At 47.9% G+C, this 19,121-nt stretch overlaps 4 non-coding genes across 4 annotated transcripts; 1 reads left to right on the forward strand and 3 right to left on the reverse strand.

Moving 5' to 3' along the window:
- Positions 1-1,463: 1,463 nt before the first annotated feature.
- LOC132655698 (U2 spliceosomal RNA) lies at positions 1,464-1,654 on the reverse strand. The gene has a single exon (XR_009593483.1). It is a non-coding gene; the product is annotated as a U2 spliceosomal RNA (small nuclear RNA).
- A 4,677-nt stretch (positions 1,655-6,331) lies between these two features.
- LOC132655694 (U2 spliceosomal RNA) lies at positions 6,332-6,522 on the forward strand. Its single transcript, XR_009593478.1, has one exon. It is a non-coding gene; the product is annotated as a U2 spliceosomal RNA (small nuclear RNA).
- A 3,635-nt stretch (positions 6,523-10,157) lies between these two features.
- LOC132655699 (U2 spliceosomal RNA) lies at positions 10,158-10,348 on the reverse strand. The gene has a single exon (XR_009593484.1). It is a non-coding gene; the product is annotated as a U2 spliceosomal RNA (small nuclear RNA).
- A 3,465-nt stretch (positions 10,349-13,813) lies between these two features.
- On the reverse strand, positions 13,814-14,004 carry LOC132655695 (U2 spliceosomal RNA). Its single transcript, XR_009593480.1, has one exon. It is a non-coding gene; the product is annotated as a U2 spliceosomal RNA (small nuclear RNA).
- Positions 14,005-19,121: the final 5,117 nt, after the last annotated feature.

Genomic DNA, 19,121 nt, shown 5'->3' on the forward strand with positions numbered 1-19,121 from the left:
TATAAATAATAAATCTTAAAAAAAAAAAGGTGAAAGGAGAGAACAGACTCCACAAAGTTGTCTGCTGACTGTCGAATACATACACACTCACATCTTTGTATATACACAATAAATCAGATATGAAATTAAGTAGGGCCAGAGAGCTGGCTCAGTAGTTAAGAGTACCTGATGCCTTTGCAGAGGAAAGGCTTGCAGCTGTCTGTTTAACTCCAGTTCCAGAAAAGCGGCTGCTGTCTTTTGACCTCCTTGAGCAACAGGCACACAGAAGGTGCACAAAACACATTTTTGTTTGTTTGTTTGGTTTCGGCTTTTTGAGACAGGGTTTCTCTGACCACGCTGGTCTCTAACAGAGATCTGCCCCCACCTCCCCAGCACTGGAATTAAAGGCGTGCGCCACCACACACAAAGCCGGGTGCTTTAGGAGGCTGGATGACAGGATCTGATCCCTGGAATTAAGAGTTACAGATGTTTGTGAGCTGCTACGTGGGTGCTGGGCGTTGAACCTGGACCCTCCAGAAGGGCAGCCAGCGCTCTTAACTATTAAGCCATCCCTCCAGCCCCATGTATGGACTTTTAGGGGAGAAAAACAGGTTAGAAATGGGATGATACTTTCAACCTCAACATCCCAAGTTGCTAAAAATCCTTGGATCCAGTCCCTCATTAATACCACTGGATTGGACAAGCTACTCCTCCCCGGGACCGCCACTCCTCAAGGACCGCCACTCCTCAGTAACGACAAGTTTCAGTGGATACCAGCCCCCCTCTCCTCCTCCTAACAGACCATGCACTGGAGGGAGGGAGGGTGAGAAGATGGGTAACTCATCTCAGCTGCCTGGTGTCCTCTTTTGAGACGGGGTCTCTCTGGTTCTGGTCCGGCTGACCCACAACTTGACATCCCCCTCCCTCTGCCTCCTGAGTACTGAGATGACAGTGCGGCACCAACCCTGTCCCCGCAGCATCTTAACCAAGTACATTTCCAAATGATCAGATGCGCTGCGGGGAGGGAGGGGTGGGAGGGAGGCCTAGCAATCAGCTAGTGAATCTTCAGGTTGGAAAGTAGCAAATGCTGCCCCCTGATGGGCACTGTCACTGCTTGATTCCTACATTTTCTGACCATGCTTGTGGGGCTTCATATTGGAGCTGTACAACTGGCTTCGTCTTTCCTAGGAGGTCTAACAGCGCGCCTTTAGTCTCAGCAGAGGAAGGGGGATCTCTGATTTGGACGCCAGGCAGGTCCACCAAGCTAACAGCTAGGGCTACCCACAGAAATTCTGTCTTGAAACACAAAGTATTGCGCATTGTTTTCTAGACAGGGTTTCTTCTGCACTCCTGGTTGCCCTAGCAACTGCAGCGAAGACTAGCGGGGCCTCAAACAGACCTCCGTGTGCTTTTGTTCGTGAAAAAACAAAACCATCCATGCTGCTGCTGCAGCGAGTCTAACTTTCAAACCGCTTTATTCCCCGAGGGGGTGCACCGTTCCTGGAGGTACTGCAATACCAGGTCGATGCGCGGAGTGGACGGAGCAAGCTCCTATTCCAACTCCCAGCTCCAAAAATCCATTTAATATATTGTCCTCGGATAGAGGACGTATCAGATATTAAACTGATAAGAACAGATACTACACTTGATCTTAGCCAAAAGGCCGAGAAGCGATAACTCCAAACGCCCGCTCGCCCGCGCCAGGGACGGCCGCACCCGCCTTCACCTCACGGTCACACTCGCTCACGCGTGCACGCACGCGCGCCCGACACCCACTCTGCCGTCCTATCGCGCCCACCACGTTCACGCCGGGGGAAGCCTGAGAGAATCCAACCCGGGACGAGAAAATGTATTCGCTTTTCGTTCCCAGAGTTCCGTGGAGCCGGGGCCGCGTCCTCATTTGCATGCCCCGCCCAGCTCACGTCAGCGTCAGAAGAGCGCCCAAGCCAGAGGCGCTTTGGCGGGCTCCTTCAGTTACTGAGCTGCGACCGACCCACAGATCCGTTTCTCTCTCAGGTTCTTCACAAAGCTTCAGATTCAGGGTGGAGGACCACAGGGAGGGCCTCACTTTCCTCTTTCTCCACTCCCCCCCCCTTTTTTTTCCTCTTTCGTTACCTTGCTATCTGGGCCTAGGAGCCTTCTTTATACAGAGGTGAGATCATCAGTCTGGGGGAGAGGGTTCCATAGCCACCATACAGCCCCCTTCCCCAGGACAATAGATGCATGGACTGCTGGAGTTCCAGATTATTTATGTATTTCTTTGGCTGTTACATGCTGTTTTGAGACTGTCTCTCATATTGTAGTGTAAGACCTGGGATCTCACAGCTCAGGAGTTTAAGATTGCGCCCTTCCCAGAAACTCCCCCAGACCAAGACTTGTTGAAAAAGCAAGAGGTTTATTAACCATTGCACAATGGGGTCACCCCTGCTGGTCAGCAAAGAGTGGCACCGGGAGACAAAGGCCTTTAGGTTTTTAAAAGAAAAATTGTGGGAGATTTGAAGTTGCAGTCTTGGCAATTTAGGATTGGATGAGGAAGCTATAAAGTAAGATAATTGGTTAGTCTTAGGTGCTCAAGCTTGGCCAGTCCTGCCAAGTGTGGATGCAGCTGCAATTGAAGGTGGGGGTGGTTTAGTTCATCCTTGAAGATTAGGGGCTGCAGACTTTTGGCTGGAGGTCAAAAGCTACTCAGAAGAAGTCTAGGTTCGTTGCTAAGAAACGGTATCTCAAAGACAAGGGTCTGGTATTCTTTTTGCCGAGTGAAGGTCATTGCTTGCTTGCCCTTTTTTTCTATCTGTCCTCACAGATAGGGTCACATTTCTCCATTCTCTGGAAAGGTACTAAGAGGCTTTAGCTTAACCTGGACCTAAAACTCAAAACTATAGGCTTTAGAAGACATGTAGGTTACAAAGTTAGCCTAACCCTTTCAGTAGCCCAAGCTGGACTGCAACCTTCCCGCCTCAGCCACCGCCACCACAGCCCAGCTAAATAACACTTTCCAGGGACAAGGGAGACTGCCAAGAAGGAATTAGCACTGTAAGGAGTACTAACAGGCCCAAACATTGAAACACGGTGCCACAGGCCTTGCCCTTTCCCGTCTTCCCTCGCTAGAAACGGCTGGATTACATTCCTCAAGCTAGGCCTCCAAAGTCTATTCCTTTATTTGGCCACTAACTCATTCTTCAACGGTCCATCTGATCACTAAGCACCCAAGTCCAGCCGTCAAAATCCATCACTTCTACACCGGCTAACCTGTCCAATCAGGACTTAACCAGCCCACCCCAGCACAGACCTGCCCCTTTTCTCCTTCAATACCCACCTGTTGCTGGATGCCTTTGTGGACGCCAACCCCCAGCCTGCCTCCTTGGGGTAATCTCCGTGCTGAGAATTTGGTGTCTGGGTGTGTTCTGTGCCTACGCCAAGGCTCCCTTACACGAGGGACTCCATGGAAACATGTCAGGTATCCCCAATGTCCAAGGAGCTTGTGAATGGCTGTGAATGCACAGAGCTGTGTGACTCCGTAGTAGGGGTTACTAACTTGGAGAAGGCTGGGCGGCAGGTTCACCTTGTTTGTACATAGTCCCAAACAGGAGCTATTTTTGATGGGAAGACTGAAACCTTTTATTGGCTAACTCATCCCGTCTGTTTTTACCCAATTACTGCGGTGATTTGAACAGACTCACATGTATGAATGCTCGCTCCATGCACTGTTAGGAAGCGCAGCCTGTCGAGGGAAGGTGTGGCCTTGTTGGAGGCTGTGTGTTGCTGTGGGGTAGGGCTTTGAGGTCTGTGGCTCAAAATACAGAACCCTTGTTCTGCCCAGTTCACGAACCCCAAAAGACCAGGAATAACTAGACTCCGCTGTAAGTACATGAGGTTCTTTTTATTGTAAATTACAAGCTGCAGCTTGGGCCCCCACACACCCACCACCGAAGCGGTGGGAGCTGAGTGCCCTGTGCCCAGGTTAGTTGGGTCATTTAAAGATTCTGGTCCATCCCAGCATGCCCAAGGCAGGGGCAATTCCTGCCTGTCAAGCATCTACCTGGTGTCCCTCCCTAGAGGGATGGTCCAGTTTCCTAGCAACTGTATCTCTAGTGGGTGGGGAAAGAATGCAGTGAGGTGGCTCTTCCCCTCAGGGCATTACTAGACTTCTTTACGTACCTACTTCAGGTCTTAATAGCTGCTAATTTATCTTTTGGTCTCTCACCCTCAGCTCCTCCCGCAGCACCGTATCTGCCTAGACGCTGCCATGCTTCCCACCACCATGATAAAACCTCTGAGACCGTAAAGCAGGCCCAGCCTTGGTCCTGGTGTCTTGTCACAACAGAAACCCTAAGTAACAGACTTCTTTAGTTGCTTTATTTCTCCCTCTCCCGTCATCACACATCACACCTGTTCCTCTGATGCTCAGGCTTGTAAACACCACCCCCAGCCCATTCCCTGCTTCCTGCAGGCTAGGCAAGCACTCCACCAGCTGGGTTCCATCCCCTGCCGCAGGGTCAACCTGTCACCTAATGAGGGATCCTAAAAATGGTGGTGGAAGGGGCTGGAGAGATGGCTCAGAGGTTAAGAGCACTGGCTGTTCTACCAAAGGTTCTGAGTTCAATTCCCAGCAACCACATGGTGGCTCACAGCCATCTATGATGAGATCCTGTGCCCTCTTCTGGCATGTACATGCGGCAGAATAATGTATGAATAATAAATAAATCTTTAAAAAAAATAACCTGTGTTTGGCTTTTTAAAAAAATGGTGGTGGAAAATACTACCATTAGTATCTGTTTGGGGCTCGCTCCGATAAAATACTCAAAACATTCTTCTGTCCATCTGATCTTCACCGCCACTTAAGAAACTGATTGGCCTCAAGCGCCTCCAAAAGAGAATCTGGCAGGCAGCAATATTTGCAGGTCTCTCTCTGGACTGCAGGTTCGCCTCTGCACCAGGCGTACGGCGCTGCGACATCAGACCTTTGCTCTAAACAGCTCACGGTGCCAGCAACTGGCACATTACTAAGTTTGTCTTCTGTTGGTATAATGTTCTTTTTAAATGTATATGCCTTACCCTTGTTAATTCAAATACTGATTTCCCCACCCCCAACTCTCTGGTTTCGATCTGGATATTGCACTGTGATACTCACTATAAGCATCCTGTCTCAACTCTTGTGTAAACAGGACACAAATAAAGCAACTAGATACAATGTTGTGCAATGGGAGGAGCCAGAGGACAGGAAAGAGGGGAGGAGCTAGAGAACAGGAAAAGGCGAGAAGGAGGAGGAGCTCGAGGAGAGGCCCACGAGAGAGCAGAGCTTGGAGGACTTTGAGCATGAACCAGACCTAAGATTTCACAAAAAGCAAGTATAATGTGGGAAATTTAAATGTTAGGAAACTGAGGGCTTGGAGGTTTAGGAGGGAGTAAATATTGCCCAGCATTGTGTTCTAGGTTAACTAAAGACCCAGTCTCTGTGTGGTGATTTGGTTTTACAGCTGCTGAGGATTAACAGCATTACTAGAAGATAAACCGGTAGTAAATATTAATAACCACTTACAACAGTCTTCAATGGGTGGTCAAAAAGGTTCATCAAGGTAAAATTGTGCCTTTTTTGACTACATTATAATCCTAGACTTCGGGGAGGATTGAACGGGGCTGTGGGGAGGACATGTCAGGGGCAGCTATGCTGAGGATAAGTGGTGCGTCTAAACTGGTCCAGCCTTGAGTTAGAATACGTATCCTGGCTCGCTGGCTGACGAGTCCAGAGCTTCTCCAGTGTTGATGTAACGTTCGGTAACACCTGCTTGCCTAAAGCAGCATTCCTCTGCAAATCTTACTTGCTTTAGAAGCTATGGCACGCTCCAGCAGTTAGTTTCCTTCCAAAGCTTGGGCAGATCCCTGGGGCTACATTCAGGGGGGGGCACCGGCTCCCCTCCCTCCGACGTGGATCTCGGCGCTCAGGACAAGACGCGATGCCGAATGGACTAAAGGAGGGCGAGCGTGGGTGGAGAGGTGGGTAACCTCTGTGGCTGGTGCTGTCAATTCTCTGTCCGAAAGATCGCGAGGAACCCGGCACCACAGTGTCTGTCGCTCCCATAGCGCTCTGCAGCTCGCAAACAGAAGGCGAGCTGGGCGGGGCATGCAAATGAGGACGCGGCCCCGGCTCCACGGAACTCTGGGAACGAAAAGCGAATACATTTTCTCATCCCGGGTTGGATTCTCTCAGGCTTCCCCCGGCGTGAACGTGGTGGGCGCGATAGGACGGCAGAGTCGGTGTCGGGCGCGCGTGCGTGCACGCGTGAGCGAGTGTGACCGTGAGGTGAAGGCGGGTGCGGCCGTCCCTGGCGCGGGCGAGCGGGCAGTGTGAGTTATCGCTTCTCGGCCTTTTGGCTAAGATCAAGTGTAGTATCTGTTCTTATCAGTTTAATATCTGATACGTCCTCTATCCGAGGACAATATATTAAATGGATTTTTGGAGCTGGGAGTTGGAATAGGAGCTTGCTCCGTCCACTCCACGCATCGACCTGGTATTGCAGTACCTCCAGGAACGGTGCACCCCCTCGGGGGACTTACAACGCTGGTTTAAATAAAAGCTGTATTGGCAATGCATCTACTCTTTCCTCTCACTCAGGCGATTCACCTTGACTCATGTCTTAACAAAGCTCTTATTTTTGCCGTCTCCCGCCATGCGATCTGCTTTAATACCTTGCTGGGTGGAGTCTTTTGAGAGACCTCTGTGGTAGACCCGTCTTGTTCTTCCTTCTTCCAATGTCTATCCTTTAAACCTTTCTGAATGAGACTGAGCATCTTAACCAGGGTTCTCCTCCTCACTTAGCTTCTTTATAAGTGAGTATATACCGTGTGTGTCTTTCTGCTTCTGGGACAGCTCACTCAGGATGGATGATCTTTTCTAGTTCCCACCATTTGTCTGCAAATTTCATGATTTCCTTGTTTTTCATTGCTGGAGTATCACTATACTCCATTGCTGGAGGGAATGTAAACTTGTAACCACTTTGGAAATCAATTTGGCGCTTTCTCAGACAACTACGAATAGTGCTTCCTGAAGACCTAGCTACAGCACCCCTACGCATATATTCAAAGTATGCTTAAATATACAAGGACATGTGCTCAGCCATGTTCATAGCAGCTTTATTTGTAATAGCCATAATCTGGAAACAACCTAGACATCCCTCAACTGAGGAATGGATACAGAAATTGTGGTACATTCAGTATAGAATTTAAAAATGAACTATGCAAACCAAATACAAGGACAAGGACATGTAAAACTTCACGCTTTTGATCCTAGCGCAAGAGGCAGAGAAGGGCCTATCTAGACAGCAAATCTCTTCCCACCCAGGACTACATGGTAAGACAGTCTTCAACCACCAACCAACCAAAAGCAGTCCCATCATCAAGGAGCTGGCTTTATTCTAGGCACAAAGGGATCATTCCACTCCTGTAAAGTAATAAATGTTATGCCTCATGCAAAATAGACTAAATCATATACACTAGGTTAAGAAAAGGCCTGATGGCATATGCCTTTGATCCATGAAAGGCTGAGGCAGGTGGATCTCTGTGAGCTCAAGGCCAGCCTGGTCTACAAAGCGAGTCCAGGGCAGCAAAGGCTGCACAGAAAAAAAAAAAAAAAAAAAAAAAAAAAAGGCCTAGAGGTTAAGAGTGCTGGATATTCTTCCAAAGGTCCTGAGTTCAATTCTCAGCAACCACAGGGTGGCTCACAACCATCTATAATGAGATTTAGTGCCCTCTTTTGGCCTGCAGGCATACATGCAGTCAAATACTGTATAAACAGAAAATACCAAAAAATAATAATACTAAATAAATAAATAAATAAATGGCAGCTAGAATGCTTTTAATCCCAATGCTCAGGATTTTGGGACCAGCCCTGTTCTAGGATGGCTCATGCCTTTCTGTCTAGGTAATCACGCAGATCTCTGAGTTCTAGGCAAGCTTGATTTACATAGTGCTATTTAGAACAACTAGTGACACACAGAGAGACCCTGACTCAAAAACTGGAGAAAGAAACTGAGGAGCCTAAAAGATATAAAAGACTACCTGTCTCTTGGCTCAAAACAGTATTGAGAAAATTATCTTGCCAAAAGCAATTTACAGGTTCTATGGAATCCCAGTAAGAATTCTAGTGACTCTCCTGGAAGATTTTAGCAGAGGGAGATCTTTTTTTTTCTTTCATGAACACAGTTTTATAGCAGTCATTATATATCTGGTTATCTGGTTCAATCTTGAGTTTTAAATTTTTATGTGGTATTTCCAGTTTCTTTGCAGGTAATTTTTTTTTAATAATCACTCTACAGCCTGATCCCTAGGCCCCTTCCTTCCTCTCCTCCCAGTCCCGCCCTCATGCTTCTCTCTCCCCATATACCTACCCCCTCTCCTTTAGAGTAGGAGTGTCCCCGAAGAGGTACCAAACCATGCTGGCGCCTCAGTTCGAAGCAGGACTCTCCCACTGAGGCCTGACAAGGCAGCCCAGCTAGGGGCAGGCAACGGAGTAAGAGACAACCCCTACTCCAGTTGTTAGGGGAACCCATATGTTGACCTTAGCTGCACATCTGCTACATGTGTGCCCTTTGGTTGGTGGTTCACAGAGGTGAGGCCCCATGAGCCTAGGTTAGTTTACTCTGTCGGTCTTGTAGTGTCCTTGACCCCTCCAGTTTGCTCTCTCCTTCCCCCAAGCTTTGCCTATTGTTCAGCTGTGGGTGTCTGCATCTGTCTCCATCAACTGCTGGATGAAGCCTCTCAGAAGACAATTATGCTAGGCTCCCGTCTGCAAGCACAGCAGAGTATCGTAAATAGTGACAGGGGTTGGCTGTCTCCTATGGGATGGGTCTCAGCCTGGAACAGTCCATGCTTTGCCGTGCCCTCAATCTCTGTCTGCTCCATCTTAATCCTACACTTCTTGTAAGCAGAACAAGTTTTTGGGGTCAAAGGTTTTATGGGTGGGTTGGTGTCTTCCTGGCTACAGGGGGTGGTGACTTCAGGCTCCTTCAGGTTTCTAACACGCCCCACTGTTAGAAGTCTCAGCTAGGGTTCCCACCCCCGCCAGACGCCAGGGTGCCTCCCCCATCCCAGGGATGCTCACCCCCAGTTCCCTCCCTCCACCTACTTCAGAGGTCTGTTTTATTTCCTCTTATGAATGAGATTCAAGCATCTCAAACGACTCTTTTCCGTTCCTCTGTGTAGCCTTGGATTTCCTTGACTCGTTTCGTAGATCAGGCTGGCCTCTTAACTCACAGAGATCTGCCTGCCTCTGCCTCCGCAGTGCTGGGACTAGAGGGTGTGCGCCACCGCTGCCTGGCTTTGGAGGGGAATCTTTAAAGTGTACAAAGGATCCTGGAAAGCCAAAGCAATCCTATCAAAAAGAACATTGCTGGAGTTATCATCATACATGATTTCAAGTTATAATTTGTGCCTATAGGCACAGCAACAAAACCAAAATGGTATTGGCAAAAGAGAGACATGTACACCAATGGAATAAATGAAGGAGGAAGATACAGATTACACAACTATAGCCATGTGATTTTTGACAAGGATACCATATATATATGTGTGTGTGTACAATGGAGAAATAGAAAAATGTAATTATCTACGTGTAAAATAATGAGTCTTATCTCTTACCCTACACACACACACACACACACACAGCTTCAAAAGACCTCAACATAAAACTCCAATTGCCACCGGGCTGCTGTTGCACACGGCCTGTACCAGCAACTGAGGGAAATTATCTCTCTTGAGTTCGAGGCTAGCCTGGTCTACAAACTTAAAAGTCCCTCAAGACAGCCAAGGCTACATAGAGAAACCCTGCCTCGAAAATGAAAAAAAAAACTGCAATAGGAAAAAAGTATGTAATGTATTTCAGGAGAGAGAATTATAACTCACAGAATAAAACCAATAAGTGAAAAAACATTAAAAGACGGCTGTACCAAAGAAAGATGTCAGTTGAGTGAAAAAGCAGAGGAAAATATTATTAAAGGACTAATCTGAAAATATACAAAGAGCTCAAAAAAACCAGGCAGATACCGATCTTGATGAGGGTTCAAGGCGAAAGAATTGCAGAACAGAAGGCTGACAGATAATAAGATGATAAAGAATAAGATAAAGGAAGGTTCCTGAATAACTCAGCACCCAGCTTTCTTTTAACCAGTGTTGTAAGTCCCCCGAGGGGGTGCACCGTTCCTGGAGGTACTGCAATACCAGGTCGATGCGCGGAGTGGACGGAGCAAGCTCCTATTCCAACTCCCAGCTCCAAAAATCCATTTAATATATTGTCCTCGGATAGAGGACGTATCAGATATTAAACTGATAAGAACAGATACTACACTTGATCTTAGCCAAAAGGCCGAGAAGCGATAACTCACACTGCCCGCTCGCCCGCGCCAGGGACGGCCGCACCCGCCTTCACCTCACGGTCACACTCGCTCACGCGTGCACGCACGCGCGCCCGACACCCACTCTGCCGTCCTATCGCGCCCACCACGTTCACGCCGGGGGAAGCCTGAGAGAATCCAACCCGGGATGAGAAAATGTATTCGCTTTTCGTTCCCAGAGTTCCGTGGAGCCGGGGCCGCGTCCTCATTTGCATGCCCCGCCCAGCGCAAAGCAATGACTGGAGCCGGAAGAGGACTAGGAACTGATCCACAGACCCACAGTAGCTCTGCCAGGTTCATGCTTCAGACGCGGGATGAAGGTCCTCGCTTTTCATTTTCCCTCTACTTTTCTATTTGTGAGTAGGAGCCTTCTTTACAGAGATGTGAGATCAACAATTAGTTGGGGAGAGTTCAAGTGGCCACAATACGGTCCCCCCACCCCCAGATCAAGGGATGCACGGACCCCTGGAGTTCCAGCTCATTATTTGTTTGCTATGTATTTTTCTTTGTTGTTTTGAGACTGTCTCATACTGCAGCCCAGGCGAGACTGCAGCCTTCCTGTCTCGGCCTCCTCAGTGCTAGGATCAGAAGTGAGAACCACTACACAGCTTTTGCGCTCCTGTCTCCGGTGTCAAATCCTAGGAGGAGACTGAAAAAGCAGGAAGCACCAGTTCAGGATGGCGCCAGGTATCAGCATAGAAGGGCTTGAAGGCAGAAGGGGTTAAAAGCTGGACCTGAAACCAGAGTGTAAACTGGTGTGTAACATTTTCCGGGGAGATGTGAACTAACATCCCTTTCACCCCCTGAAAAGGCACTGATAACCAACAGACGAAAGGATTCCAACACGCCTACGCAGTGACTTTATCAGGTTACTTACCGAAGAAAGGAAATGGGTTGCTCATGGGAGCGTGGCAAATTGAAAGGCAGCTGTTTTACCAGCACACCCTGCCTTGGGTGCAGACTTGTGAAAGCTGGGCTGGGGTTGTTCAGAGATTCACCAGCCTGGCCATGAATAGGTTTCAGACACTGGCACCAGTGCTACATACACCCTGTGATACTGGCCAGCTGGAGGCGTGGCGGGCACGGCTCTGGCAGGCATTGCGCTTCTCCCCGATTCCCTCTGCCTCCCTGAAAACCGTCAGATTTACATTCCTAAACTAGGTCTGTTCCCTTTGGCCCTTTTTCTCCTGAGGCTGACTACCAAGGTCCAGCTGCCAAAGTACTGAATTCCAGTAATCAAAAGCACCCTTTGGTTCACCTAATGAACATAGCCAGGACAGTCAAAATTACAGAGGAAAACTTAAATACCTCACCCCTACTCAGGATTTCCCCTTTTACCTTCATAAGCCCACATTTGCTCCTGGGTAGAATCTGTCTCCTCTTTATCCAGAGGCAGTCCTTTGTTCCCCAGGACCCAGGGACAAATGGCCCTGCCCACCTCTCCTTTGTTCCCTTCCCCTTCTTCCTTGTCCTCTTTTCCTGTGTTTGTCTCTTATTGCCTGCCCTTTGTCCCTCTGGGGCAAATACATTTTGGGGTGGGATGGTGGGGGGCCGAGAACTGGATCTTTGGGGTCCTGAGCTTATACTGATCCCTTACACCCTGGACTACAGAATAGCCTGGAGTCAGGGGCTTATGCAGGCAAAGAACAGCTAAATTCTGTTGGCTGCAAACCAAAGGCTGCATATTTATTTATTTAGTCTTGGTTATTTCCACCAAAAAAAGCTTCTGTTTACAGAACCAGACACAGTGGTAACCCTTATGAGTACTCTTACGAGGGACTTTTGTCTTTCATAAAAAAGTTTTGTTAGAGTTATACAAGACCAGGCAATGACAAAAACAACCAACAGCCATTAATATTTGGGCTTCCAATTTTGATTTATAGTTCTCTTAATCACAGTAATTTTTAAACTTTAAAACAAAGTTAGCGGTAGCACATGCCTTTAATTCCAATACTCCAGAGGCAGAGGCAGGCAGAACTCTGTGAGTTCAAGGCTGGTCTTCATAGCAGATTTCCAGGACACCCAAGGAAACACAGAGAAAACCAAAACCAGAAAGAAGGAGGGAAAAAAAAAACCAAAAACAAACAGCTAAACAAATAAACAAAAAAAAAAAGTTGGCTATCAACGTAAGTGTTGCCCATCACATCTTCTGGGCTACTGGAGGAAGAGTATTCTCTGACCAAAACTGTCACTGCTTATTTAAGGGGGGGTGGGGGAATAGAGTGGGGTGTGTAGGTTTCAGAAACTTCCTGAGACTTGCAAGTTAATAGGCTTCCATTCCAGAAGACATCCCTTCACAAAAGGGCTAGTAAGCAAGAAATTAAGCCTGGAAGGATGCAACAGGCTAGGGGGCTAGTTGGACAAGACCACAATGGAAACTCTGACAGGGGAAAGGTACATTATCCCAAGAAAATGACTATCAGGTCTCAAAGACTCTTAGGACAAAAGGCTAACTGGGGTGCCTTATTAGCATATGAAGGCTGGCGCTGGCTTCCAGTCCCTCTAAGCATTGCCAGTACCTGGTACAAGCTCCTCAGCACTGCCCCTCAGTGCCCTGTCCTAACCTCTGGAGGCCCTGTGGTTTGCTTCCTATATAACACAGCCATTTTGGCTATTTTCCTCTTGGTTCTCTTACCTCTCCACTCCTGGATCTCTCTTTGTCCTCTCAGCTCCCCATCTCTTCCTCTCTAACCAGACCCTCACACGGCTCTGTGTTCGGTTTGGACGCTTCCAGATGCCTCTTCCTCATATCTACAATAAAACCTCCTCACCCACACGCAGAAGTGGTCAAGCTTGGATCTTAGTGATGCCAATTAAGAGGGCAGAAGTGGCCAGATTCAGGGGATATTTGGAAAAAGAGCCTCTGTCTGGCATTTGCAGCAAGTTTGCTCTTAACTGACTCATCTCTCCAGACTCCAGATTTCATTTAAAGGTTATTTTTATTTACTCAACTAGCAGACTAGTAAAACAGCTCAGAAGAAACACATCTCAAACCCAGACGGAGAAAACACCTGTGACTGCAGCGAAACACTAATAGACTCTATGAACTACACTTGGTTCCTGGAATCAGAAAATGAACATGCAAAAAAGAAACTTAGAATAAGTAATTACCATTTCGTTTTCCTACTCCATTTAATCATAGAAGAAACTAAGTTCAAGGTCCCAGGCCCTAGGGGAGCTGGCAAGGCCAATAGCTGAACAGCTTCTGTTTTGTAAGGAAGGAGTTGCTTGAGTCTAGTCATGTCAGGCACAAGTTTCTCCATCTTGATGATGAAGTCAAATAAGCTCGTATTCTCAAGCCTAGGAACCTACTCTTACTTCTTGATTGATAGAGATGCCCTTGCTCTGCCGTCTATCTCAAAAATATAACTGGACAGACAGCGACGAAGAAAGAGCAACAACTACAATATCCCCAACAAGCTTTCTTTTGAACCAGCAAGACTCCCCCGAGGGGGTGCACCGTTCCTGGAGGTACTGCAATACCAGGTCGATGCGTGGAGTGGACGGAGCAAGCTCCTATTCCAACTCCCAGCTCCAAAAATCCATTTAATATATTGTCCTCGGATAGAGGACGTATCAGATATTAAACTGATAAGAACAGATACTACACTTGATCTTAGCCAAAAGGCCGAGAAGCGATAACTCCAAACGCCCGCTCGCCCGCGCCAGGGACGGCCGCACCCGCCTTCACCTCACGGTCACACTCGCTCACGCGTGCACGCACGCGCGCCCGACACCCACTCTGCCGTCCTATCGCGCCCACCACGTTCACGCCGGGGAAAGCCTGAGAGAATCCAACCCGGGACGAGAAAACGTATTTGCTTTTCGTTCCCAGAGTTCCGTGGAGCCGGGACCGCGTCCTCATTTGCATGCCCCGCCCAGTTCGCCTTCTGTTTGCGAGCTGCAGAGCGCTATGGGAGCGACAGACACTGTGGTGCCGGGTTCCTCGCGATCTTTCGGACAGAAAATTGACAGCACCCGCCACAGAGATTACCAACCTCTCCACCCACGCTCGCCCTCCTAGTCCACTCGGCATCGCGTCTTGTCCTGAGCCGAGATCCACGTCGGAGGGAGGGGAGCCGGTGCCCTCCCTGAGAGGCCCCGGGGGAGGCAAGTTCTGATCCGCCCAAGGGATAGACGGAGCCTTAAAGATGGGGCCTTTGGGATTTCGGCTCCTTTGCTAGAACTGTTTCCGCTCTGGGATTTTCGTCGTATGTCCTCAGCCCCCACCCCCGCACCTCACCCTCCCAAAACACACCCCGTGTTCCTTCCTTTCCTTGTTCGACTTTTCACACGGAGAAGCAACCCCGGAGGCTACGTGGACAAACCCGGTTTCAGAGGCAGGCGGGACCTATAATGAGTTGGGAGCCAGAACAGTCTATGCACACAGCCCAGGGCTATGTAGTGAGGCTGTGTCAAAAAGAAAAACCTCAAGCCAGGCTTGACAGGGCAAGCACGCCTTTATAGAGTCGAGCCCTCTGGAGGCAGAGCCAGGTAGAACTCTGAGTTCGAGGCCAGCCTGGTCTACAAAGCAAGTCGAAGACAGCCAGGGCTTGATACACAGAGAAACCCTGTCCCGGAAGAAAATAATAATAATAACCATTTAAGTTTGAGCGAGGTGGCACACAGCCGTAAATTGCGAGCACTCAACTCCACAGGCCTGCCAGTGTTCTGCAGTGAAATGCTATTGCTATCTTAAAGGAGTACCTGACTAGAACAGGTTTTGGGTTATTAGATGCAGGCGTGCCCACCCATTTTCCACTGTGAAGGGAATTAACCAACCCCACCAGCTTCCCTTTGACCTTCATACTTAACATACCACCTTCACATACCACACATATGAACACACAGTAATAACAAAAATTAAAAAAAAAAAAAGAGCTAGGCAGATCAAGCCCTCAGGAGGCAGAGAGGCTGGTGGAGCTCTAAAATGTAGGCCAGCCTGATCTACATAGAGAGTTCTTGGCTATCCAGGGATACTCACTGAGACTCAGAGATAAACCCCAGCACATGCTGGCAAAGAAGCTAGACAAAAGGCGGCTCTTACACTGTGCTGGTGGAAACACAAGCCAGCCCAGACACTAAGGAAATCAGTACTGGGGTTTACTCAAACTAATAATAGCTCTTCCAGGGAAGTATGAGGTAGAATGTACGTTCAACATGCAATAAATACATGCATGCACAAAAGCTTAAATACGTATTAGGGCAGTGGTTCTCAACCTTCCTAATACTGGGTGACCTTTTAATACAGCTCCTGTTGGGGTAACCCCCTACAATAAAATTACTTTTGTCGCTACTCTGTAATTTTGCTACTGTTATGAATCATAATGTCAATGTTATGGGAGATGGTCTAGGTGAGCCCTGTGAAAGGGTGATTTGACCTCCTTAGGGGTCACGCCACACAGGTTGAGAACCACCATACCAGGGACTGCTAGTTTTGTTGTGTAACCAAACTTCCTGGGGTGATGAAATACACGGGTCCTCTCAAACCCATGTAGGTAACCCACAAAAAAACAAAGTCCAACTTGGGGAACAAGGAGTCTTACTTACGGAAATAGGGGTCAGGGGTTACTTACAGGAGCAGAACTGATTCAAAAGACAGCAGCATCACCAAGGCCCACCCGGGCATGGGCAAAAGCTAACAGAGCTGGTGCCCTGGAGCACACTGTACAGCCTGCAGGTAGCACAAGAGGTTGGAGAGCGAACTTTCCTCCTTTGGTCTGAACCTCTCCGAGGCAGCACTTCCTGACTCAGGGTCAAGATGTTTTTCTCCTCTGCGTCTTCTTTCCTGTTCAGTTGCCTCCTCTGAGAGGCTCGGCTTTTTACTGTTTACAAGGGAGGATCCTAGTGAAGCTAGTCAGTTTCAGGGACTTCCTGAAGTTGTGTTTTGTTTTGTTTTGTTTTTGAGGTGTTTACCTTCCTGCTTAAGGAACTTCCTGCAAGATGCAACAACAGTGGTATACTTGTGTAAACTCAGTACTTGGAAAATGGAGTCAGAAAAAAAATTGTAAATTTGGGGGCCAGTCTGGGCAACACAAAGAGTTTTCAGGGCTGAGGATTTCAAGTCTACAGAAGGAAACTGTCTTTTTAAAAACAAAGGAGGGGAGGACTAGAATACTCAGATGAGTCTTTTACGGGCTTTTATGCAGATACTGGCACCAGGGCTACACCAGGACTCTGGATTCCCAAATGCAGCACCAAGCCACATCAGGCAGGGGTTTCCAAAGGCAAAGAACAAAGTTACAGACATTTTGTTTTGTAAACAGATGTTTCCCAGGGATCTCGGTGGGCTTTTGATTGTTTGGTTGGTTTTTGTTTTTTTGGTTTTTCGCGACAAGGTTTCTCTGTGTAGCCTTGGTGTTCTGGACTCACTTTATAGACAAGGCTGGCCTCGAACTCAACTGGGATCCACTGCCTCTGCCTCCAAGAGTGCCTTCGCTGTTTTTTAAGACAAGAGTTTCTGTGTATCCCTGGCTGTCCTAGAACTAGCTCTGTAGACCAGGCTAGCCTCAAACGCAGAGATCCCCTACCTCTGCCTCTTGAGTGCTGGGACTAAAGGCATCTGCCACCACTGCCTGGCACGAAAACAATCCGTGTTAACAGTCCTTAACTTCTGGAAATTCAATTTTGCTTTACGGTTCTCTTTAAGCACAGTAATGATAAACTTTTTTTAATCTTTTTATTTTTTATTAATTACAGTTTATTCACTTTGTATCCCCCCATAAGTCCCTCCCTCCTCCCCTCCCAGCCCCACTCTCCCTCCCCCTTCTTCTCGCTTGCCACTCCCAAGTCCACTGATAGGGGAGGTCCTCCTCTCCTTCCTTCTGATCTTAGTCTATCAGATCCCATCAGGAATGGCTGCATTGTCATCTTCTGTGGCCTGGTAGGGCTGCTCTCCCCTCAGGGGGAGGTGATCAAAGAATAGGCCTATCAGATTATGTCAGAGGCAGTCCCTCTTCCCATTACTATGGAACCCACTTGGATACTACGCTGTCATGGACTACATCTGTGCAGGGGTTCTAGGTTATCTCCATGCATGTTCCTTGGCTGGAATATGAGTCCCTGAGGAGACCCCTGTGTTCAAATTTTCTGGTTCTGTTGCTCTCCTTGTGGGGTTATGATAAACTTTTTTTAGCCAGGCACAGTGGTGCATACCTTTAGTCCCAGCACTCAAGAGGGCAGAGGCAGGCAGATTGCTGTGAGTTTGAGGTCAGCCTGGTCTACCAATTGAGTCCAGGACAAAAACAAAAAAAAACCCTTAGTCTTTTGCCTGTGTGTGTGTGAGAGAGAGCCCCTTAAACTGGAGTTACAGTGAGTTAAGTGCTGGGAATTTAACCCAGTTCCTCTTAACCACTGAGCCATCACTCCAGCCCTCATTTTAAGCCTTTAAAGTTAGCCAGAGAGCATTTAGCTATGATGTGAAAAATCCTAGACTGGATCTGTAAGACCTGCAGTCCCGCTGCAGGAACTCCAGACCGCTCCCCTCCCAAGGAGACTCACAGACCGTGGTTTGATGCAAAAGCAAGAGGCACTAGTTTATTCCGATCGCGATGGGGTCGCCCCTTCAAGGCAGGAGATGACCCCAAGCATACAAAGCACAGAGTTTTTATACCTAAAAGTCAGACCACATATGTTTCTTTACATTGACTCGTCAGCAGAAAGATAACATGAAAAACAGTTTTGCAGCTGGCAGCTTGTGGCTTCTTTTTTTTTTTTTTTTTTTTTTTAGCTTGTGGTTTCTTCCAAGAGTAGTCCTCCCTGCCCCAGGTTTCTTATCTCAAAAATAAGCTCGTCCTGTCCTCTAAGGAGGGGCATCTGGTCTGGCCTCTATTCAAGGTTTAGTAGTCCTAGCTGTTTTTCTTTCTAAGCTGGCCCTTATTCAAGGTCCAGTTGTTTTTCTTTCTAGTCTGGGACGGTCTCATTTCTCATTTCCCCCCTTTTTCTTTGACATAATTTTAACCCTAAAATTACAGGCTAGATTCAGCCTGCACCTCTAATTTCTGATACTGCTGTTGAAGCATAAGGACCTGAATGGTACTAATCCGTTCTCTCACGAAGTTAAGCAGCTTGTTAAAAATGCAGAGACCAATAGTTACAATCAGGAGAAGAATTAGCAAGGGGCCGAGCAGGGTGGAGATTAGAGTGGTCATCCATGGAGAGGAATTAAACCATCCTTCAAACCACCCTAGGCTTTGGGCTCGTTCTTGCTTTATCTTTTCTAAGCCTTCTTTGACCTTGTCTAGGGTCTCAGTGACAACTCCAGTATGGTCGACATAGAAACAGCATTCTTCTTTTAGGGCATCACATAAACCTCCTTGTTTCAGAGACAATAAATCTAAGCCCCTTCTATTCTGTAACACCACCTCTGATAATGACTGCAAGGAATCTTTGAGCTCTCTAATTGTTCTTTCTAATCTTTCTATGTCCTCATCAACAGCTGCCCTAAGCTCATTTAGCCCACTATGTCGGAGGGCTATAGCTGACCCTCCAGCTGCTGTCCCTGCTGCTCTCAGTCCCATCCCAAGCATTTTATCTACGGAAATTCCCAAATCTCTTTTTGTTCGTATCAGTGGTTCCCCCCCAGAGTCCCAGTATTGAAAGGGCTCTTCATACGGGTGATAGGTAACTCGGGGGATTACCTGGACCAGGACACAGTAGTCAGACAAATTAACTAGCACCTGAGTACTGACACAAGTAGTAATTCCTGTCGCACAGGCCCACCATCCATTGGTCGGTGGTATGAGGTACCCGGACAGG

This window comes from Meriones unguiculatus, chromosome 7 (genome assembly GCF_030254825.1).
Source record: "Meriones unguiculatus strain TT.TT164.6M chromosome 7, Bangor_MerUng_6.1, whole genome shotgun sequence".
NCBI lineage: Eukaryota > Metazoa > Chordata > Mammalia > Rodentia > Muridae > Meriones > Meriones unguiculatus.